This window comes from Nannospalax galili, unplaced genomic scaffold (assembly GCF_000622305.1).
Source record: "Nannospalax galili isolate Female #2095 unplaced genomic scaffold, S.galili_v1.0 scaffold209, whole genome shotgun sequence".
Lineage (NCBI taxonomy): Eukaryota > Metazoa > Chordata > Mammalia > Rodentia > Spalacidae > Nannospalax > Nannospalax galili.
This window is the reverse complement of record NW_008360319.1, coordinates 93,296-100,084: the sequence shown is the minus strand read 5'-3', so window position 1 is coordinate 100,084 and position 6,789 is coordinate 93,296.

Below are 6,789 nucleotides of genomic sequence, written 5' to 3'. Positions count from 1 at the left end.
ATAGGGAAAGATGCTTGTGTTCTGAGTAGGAACCAAATGAACACATCAGTATGTTAACATTTTAACTTATTTCAGATGGATTATGTATGTATGATGTACACATAGAACAAACGATACTACTGAGTATTTACCATATGTGTTATAGGTGTTACAACACAGGCCATATGTGTACATGTGCCTTTGTTGTTCAGTCACCTGAAGAAAGGAGTTCAAAGAGAATGAAGGCAGAAATAAAAATACAAATACTTCAGAAAATCTTGTACTTGGACACTAAAGCTTGAAGTGGAGAAATGAATTATTTCTTTCCTATGTATCATTTACTGCAAGCATAAGATACAGGAAACATAAAAAGGCCAATGAGAGAAGCAAATCATTGGGGCCTGAGATGGCCCCAATTTTCCCTTAGTACTTTCTTATTATTCAAAAATAATGCACTAACAAATAGAAATATAAGGAAGATTACTAAATTGGAATAATCATAACTTTGGTACCAAGAAGAACTGTTGTTTTCCTTGTGTTTACTTTTTAAAACCATGGAAATAGTCTGTTCAGGACCATTATGATAGATCTAGTCATGTGGGAAGGAGAGAGAGATAGAGATAGGGCAGGTAGAGAGAGTTAGAGAGACACAGAGAGAGACAGAGAAAGAGTGAGAACTCATGTAAATACAGGATGAGCAAGTTGAATTTATAGCCAAGTAGCAAAAAACAAGGGTGATTCTTGTGGAAGAGAGATCAGGGTGATCAGACATACCCCCTAGGGAAGACTAATGGATGAAAATTACATTAGAAATGGAGGATGGAGACCTTGGGAGACTGCCTGAGAGTGCCTAACTCCAGCCTCCACATGGCGAGCTGCCCATATCAAGCTGTGCCCAGCCCCTTACTTTGGGATCACTTGCAGTCCCTTCCATTGCTGCAGGTCTTAGGCTTCCCTGCTGACCAATAGGGACCAGCACTTCCAATTCCCATATCCTCTCCTAGGACCTTGACTTCTGAGGCCTGTGAAGTGCTTCTCACTAGCGAGAGCCACGTATCCCTCCTGGAGAGCCCCGGAGTAGCTCGACTGGAGCCATCAGGTCCTTCCAATGTGAAATAAGAAGAGAGAATGTGAAGCCTAAACCAATCAGCTTTTAATATTTTATCAGAAAGCAACCAAGGTACATAATAATGTAAACAGAATCAGACTTCAACTCAATGAAAGAAGGCTTGAGTTTTGTATCGAATGACAAACAGAAAAGAAATCCACATGCCAAACCACAAAGAAAAAAATAGTAATAAAAATACCAAAATAACATGTTCCCACCAAACACTACAAATCTTATAGAAGAATTCTACAGGGAAAACCGCCTAGAGATAACCTAGGACACAGAATTTAAAAGGAACAATCATTAACCTGATCAAAGAATTCAGAGAATTTAAAGAACACATAAACAAATCAAAGAACTAAAAGAAGTTGGGGATGTACTTCAGACCGAAGTCACAAAAGAGAGAGAAACATTGAAGAAAAGTCAGGCTGAAATGAAGAAGGAAGTGAAAACTCAATAAACCAATTTGAAACAACAGGAGTAAGTCTCACCAATAGAATCAATGAAACAGAAAACAGAATATCAAGATTGGATGACAAAGGTGGGGAATTGGACTGCTCTAGGAAAGAATATAAAAAAAATTAAAAAGCTTAAGAATGGAGTGTGCAGGAAATGTGGGACACCATGAAAAGTGTATGCATCAAGGCATAGAGGAAAGAGAAGAGTCTCAGACAAGTGCCCCAGTCACCACTCATCAACGAAGCTTCTTTTGCAAGAGACAGAGACTTTTACAAAGTTCCACAACTGGACACACAGAGATTGTCTGTGAAATACCCGACCCTTATGTGATACATCTACAATGGGACCTCTGTACCTAAGACTATGGAACCTGGTGGAAGAAGGGGTAGAAAGAAAACCAATGCATCTCTCAGGTCTCATCAACAAGGACCATGAACACAAAGTGTCACAAATGGCCAAACCACAGAAAATAAGAGTCTGCAGAGTGTGGGTCCTTGGACAGGACTCCTATATTAAACTTCACCCACCCAGGGCTAATGGCCAATTGCAGAAAAGGGGGCAGAAAGATTATAAGAACCACAGGAGGAAGTGCATGACCGTGGATACAGTCTTACAGGCTCCTGGGTCCTTGTGCATATGTATTTACAGCAATGGTGACAGGATGCACAAGATTCATGCAAACACAAACAGACAAAAACCCAGCATAGAAATGTGGAAATGGGCATCAGATCCCAATTTCAGCTAAATAACTATTGAATAACTGATTACTGCTGGGTGAGGAAGACCTGCTCTTCTTTAAGGGAGGGACTCTAGATAGGCTGACTAGACACACTAGATATGGGCGCGCAGGGATCTCGGAGCGCCAGCTGCTGGGCCTGGCTCTGGTCTCCTGTGCACCTGAGGTGCGGCGGTCCCGCACCGCGTTGCTGTTTGGGTCCCTGGCTCTCCGCGTTGCTGGCGGGTCCCTGCTTCTCCGCGTCACTGAGGCTCTCTGCTACCGGGGTTGGCCCGGTCGGGTTCCGTCCCAATCCACCATGCACTTCCTCGGGATACGAGATCCATCAGCTGCCGGATTGCGTGGGAAGGTGCAGAGACGGCGAAAGCTGGATTTCCGTGAGTCCCGGTTTACGAAGAGACAGCTCTCTCCGGAGAGGCAGGATCACACACAGAACTCAGCTCAGTCAGTGGTACAGCCCCTTTATTCAGTGACTTAGCTCAGCTCCAAGTCTTAGTGATCCAGCTCCGATTATTGAGGGAAAACCAGGATACTTTATACTGTGGGGGTAGTGGTAAAAGCCTTAGCTGATAGGTGCTTTTAGGATGCCCTTTTTACATGTGGAAGTGGGCTCCTGCCAGGCTGTCAGACAGTGCCTGAAAATCACACAGGAAAACCTGGCAGTTCCAGAGCTGGAGGCCATGGCTACTTCAAAAGATGAGTCAGGAAGATGCCGGGAAGGCACCCTGCTGATAAAAGGAGTCTCTGCATATGAAGCCGAGCCCATAGGCTATCCGGACATGGAGAGACTGCTACTTTACACAACAGGGGTCCCCAACACTAGTGAATGAACTTGCACTGAATGATGTCAGGGGACACCAACTTGACTTGATAGGCCTTAACATAAATGACGGAATGCATGAAATCTATTGGGGGTGTTATAGAGGTCACAGATGGGTCTAGGAGATGAGCTAAACTGTGGCTTGGTAGAGAATCTTTGTTAGTTCCCCCTCATGTTCAAGAAAATGACAAGCATCCTTCTCTCTTCACTGAACATGATTAGTCCTTTTCCCATTTGGAGATCTTTTCTTTAGCAGAGACCAGCATTTGTTGGGAATTGGTGACAGAACATTTGCAGGATAGTGCTGGATTTCAGGCATTTAATGAGAAATTTCTATGTAAGTCAAGAAATGCAAGATGATCACTGATGTTAGACTCCGTTTCTGAGTCCAGAGGTAGCCAGCTGAGTTTCCCTTGCACTTGAGATGGCAGTGGCTGTCTAGCTGTCCTCTTGGCCCTCAGTTTGAATGACAGATGATGGCAGCCACTGTTCAATTTAATGTGAGTGGCCCAAATAGCAGCAGGCTGTCTTATTTTATTTTCTCTGCAGAAATCAGACAAGAATCCAGTTATTTCCTTTCTTGTCAGTAATTACTGAATAAATTCTACTCCTACCACTTAAGTGATGTCCAGTTGTGTTTGTCTCCCTTGTCACCAGGAATGGAAATTCAGGAAGTAAGAACGTTTGCAAAAACCATTTAAGATTCCAACCTACTCCCAATAATCCAAAAACTGAGGACTTGCCTGGTAGACTGAAGCAAGGTACAGAGCATCCACATGCAGCCACACGCAGACGTGAACAGACACATGTGCAGAGGTTGAAACAGAAGCCACCATGGAACCTTCAGAAAAGTATAGTCTTTGAGAGGATGTGAGTTTTCAAGGGTCTTAAGAAATTTTAATACCTTCATCAAGGTGGCTATTGCCAAGGGGTTGAGAATTTGAGATTTAGAAGGAAATCCCTCAGTGTCCACTTATGGTTGCAGGAACCAAGCTTGCCTAGTATCCTTGGGTTTCAGAATCATTTAATCCATTTTGAAGTACATGCATCACTCTGGAGTTTTCTCTGAGCCAGAGCCATGATTCCTAAGGACTTTGGTTAACAGTAGTTCAACATTATAAGGGCACATCTCTCCTCAGGGAGGCTGCTAAAAACTAAGGCTGGGGCTGGAGAGGTAGGTCAGTGGTTAAGAGTAGGAGATGCTCTTGCAGAGGACCTGGGTTTGGTTCCCAGCACCCACATGGCAACTAACACCCAGTAGTAGCTACAGTTCCAGGAAATCTATCACTCTCTTTCACCCTCCAGGGACACTGCATTGCACTCTTGGCTACACTTACAGACATGTAGGCTGTATCTATCTATCTCAAAAGACAAAACATTTTCATTTCTTTTTAAAACTTAAAAAAAACTTTGGATGTGTGTGGTGTTTTGACTAAGAAATGTCCCCCATGGGCTCACATATTTCAACATTTGGTCCCTGGTTGTTGACAATGTTGGGGGGAGGTTATGGAGCTTTTAGAATGTGAAGCCTTCCTGGGGAAGTGCATCACTGGGGGAAGGCTTTGAGAATTTATAAACTTACTTCACTTCCAGTTCTATGTATCTATCATCTATCTACTATCTATCAATTATCTATCTATCTATCATCTATGTATCTATGTATCTATCTATCTATCTATCATCTATCTATCTATCATCTATCATCTCTATCTATCTATCTAAATTAAAAAGAAAACTAAGGTCTCTCCAAATTCTGGTCAGCAAAGTCCAAACCTAAATCTGAAATTTTAATTTGACTTCTAATTTAACCTTGGACCTCAAACTTTAATGTTCTTTAACTTATATATTCAACCCAAATCACTCTTGAGCTTGACCTCAAACTTGATCTTGACTGTGTGCCTTCTGTCAAACACATATTCTGAGCTCCAGGACCCTGAGACGTTTGCATCAGTGTTCATTCTCTATGCCCAAGGACTGACAGGATCATACAAGGCCATAGGTGACCAGTAATATGACATCTCAGATGCAGGACTACAAGGCTCAGAAGCAGAATTCTAATAGAAATCTGGATCTATACTATGAAATAGTTGTGTATGTATAGCACATATATAAAAATATATCTAGATTTTAGTCTTTAATTTTATGTGTCTCTCTTACATAGTTTTCAGTGTAAATAACTTAGATTTTTCTTTATTGGACCTAGAGATTTCAGAGTAACCATAGTGTTGGTTGCACAAATCAAGCCAGTCAGCACTTCTGGCCCTGTGAGAGGAGGGTCTCACAAAGTCCCAAGAAGCCCCACCTGGAGCAGAGGGGCTAATGGCCAGCCAGTGGCTGCTGGGGAGGGAAAGTCTGTTTTTTCCAGTGTTCTGGTTCCTAATAGCTTGCCTGTGCTCCAGTAGATATCCCCACATCCAGGCATGCATAAGTAGTACTAATTTGACTCAGTGGATTATTTTTTTTTTAAAGAGGAAGAAGGCATGGACTAGGAAGAGAGATGTGGTAGCCTGGGAAGAATTTGAAGGGGTAGATGTGATAAAAATACATTATATACATGTATGAATTTTCAGAAAATAAATTTAAAAATTTTTACAAAATAGGTTCACAAGAAAGGCAGAAAAGTTTTATGATTCATAGAGTTGCACTGCTGATTATCATTCTAATGAACTGTATACAAAGGAAGGCTTTAAAATATTTGTTACTAGTTTTATAGTATTATAGCATCAGGCATGAATTCCCTTCAATTAAACAGGCCTTAAGACTAATTAGACAGCTGTTGATTACCTTCACAACATAAGGGCCACTACTACACCATTAGGGATACCTTGCCAGCCTGGGTATTTTTGCCATTCTCAGAATTCACAGCTGAGTAGAACTGTTGATAACTTCTCTCCCTTGGCAGCTTGCATAGCACTTTCCTGTAGTATAAGAGCTAGTCCTCATGGAGGATGTTTCTATGTCACTACTATCATGATTATTTCAAGTCCTGTGACAGAAATGTGTGTTGTCCTCAGCAATAGAACTTTCCTTAAATTCTGGGAGGCAACCAAGGGCAATGGCAATAGCCTATGTTGTTTTGAGGGTCTCTTGACCCTAATGATCAACACCTCAAAGTTAGGTGTCCTTTCTCTGAACCTGGTGTTTTTGTTTGCTAGTTTACGGCTTCTGGGGGAACATTATTACCCTATGTGAGGTAATACAATTTAAATGTCCCCCCTCTCATATTCCCCATCAAAGAAGCCTGTTTTTGCTTCAGATGGAGGTAACTACAGAGATACATACTGGTCAAAGGTCAGAGAATAGTTGATCATGGGGTTCTCAGCCCCAGTTGGTGGCTCTATACCTAAGGCTCAGGGAGCATCTTGAGTGTGAATGGAAAGATTGTAAGAGCAAGAGGATCAGAAGCACTGTTGCTAGGATGTGTCTCCTTGACATGACCAGGATGCTTGGACTACTAACAATATGATTGTTTGTATAAGACCTGCACATGGCTACACCAGCCCACATGCACCACCCTAGATGAAGAGCTATGGTAGTGAAATTTTACTGAGGGAGGGAGAATCATTTTTCTTCAAAGACATACCCTGATAGATTTTCCAATTCTAAGTGATCAGACCTTAAACGCATGTACATCTGGGCAACACTAACTTGAAACACTATAAGAAATATATATATATATATACATAT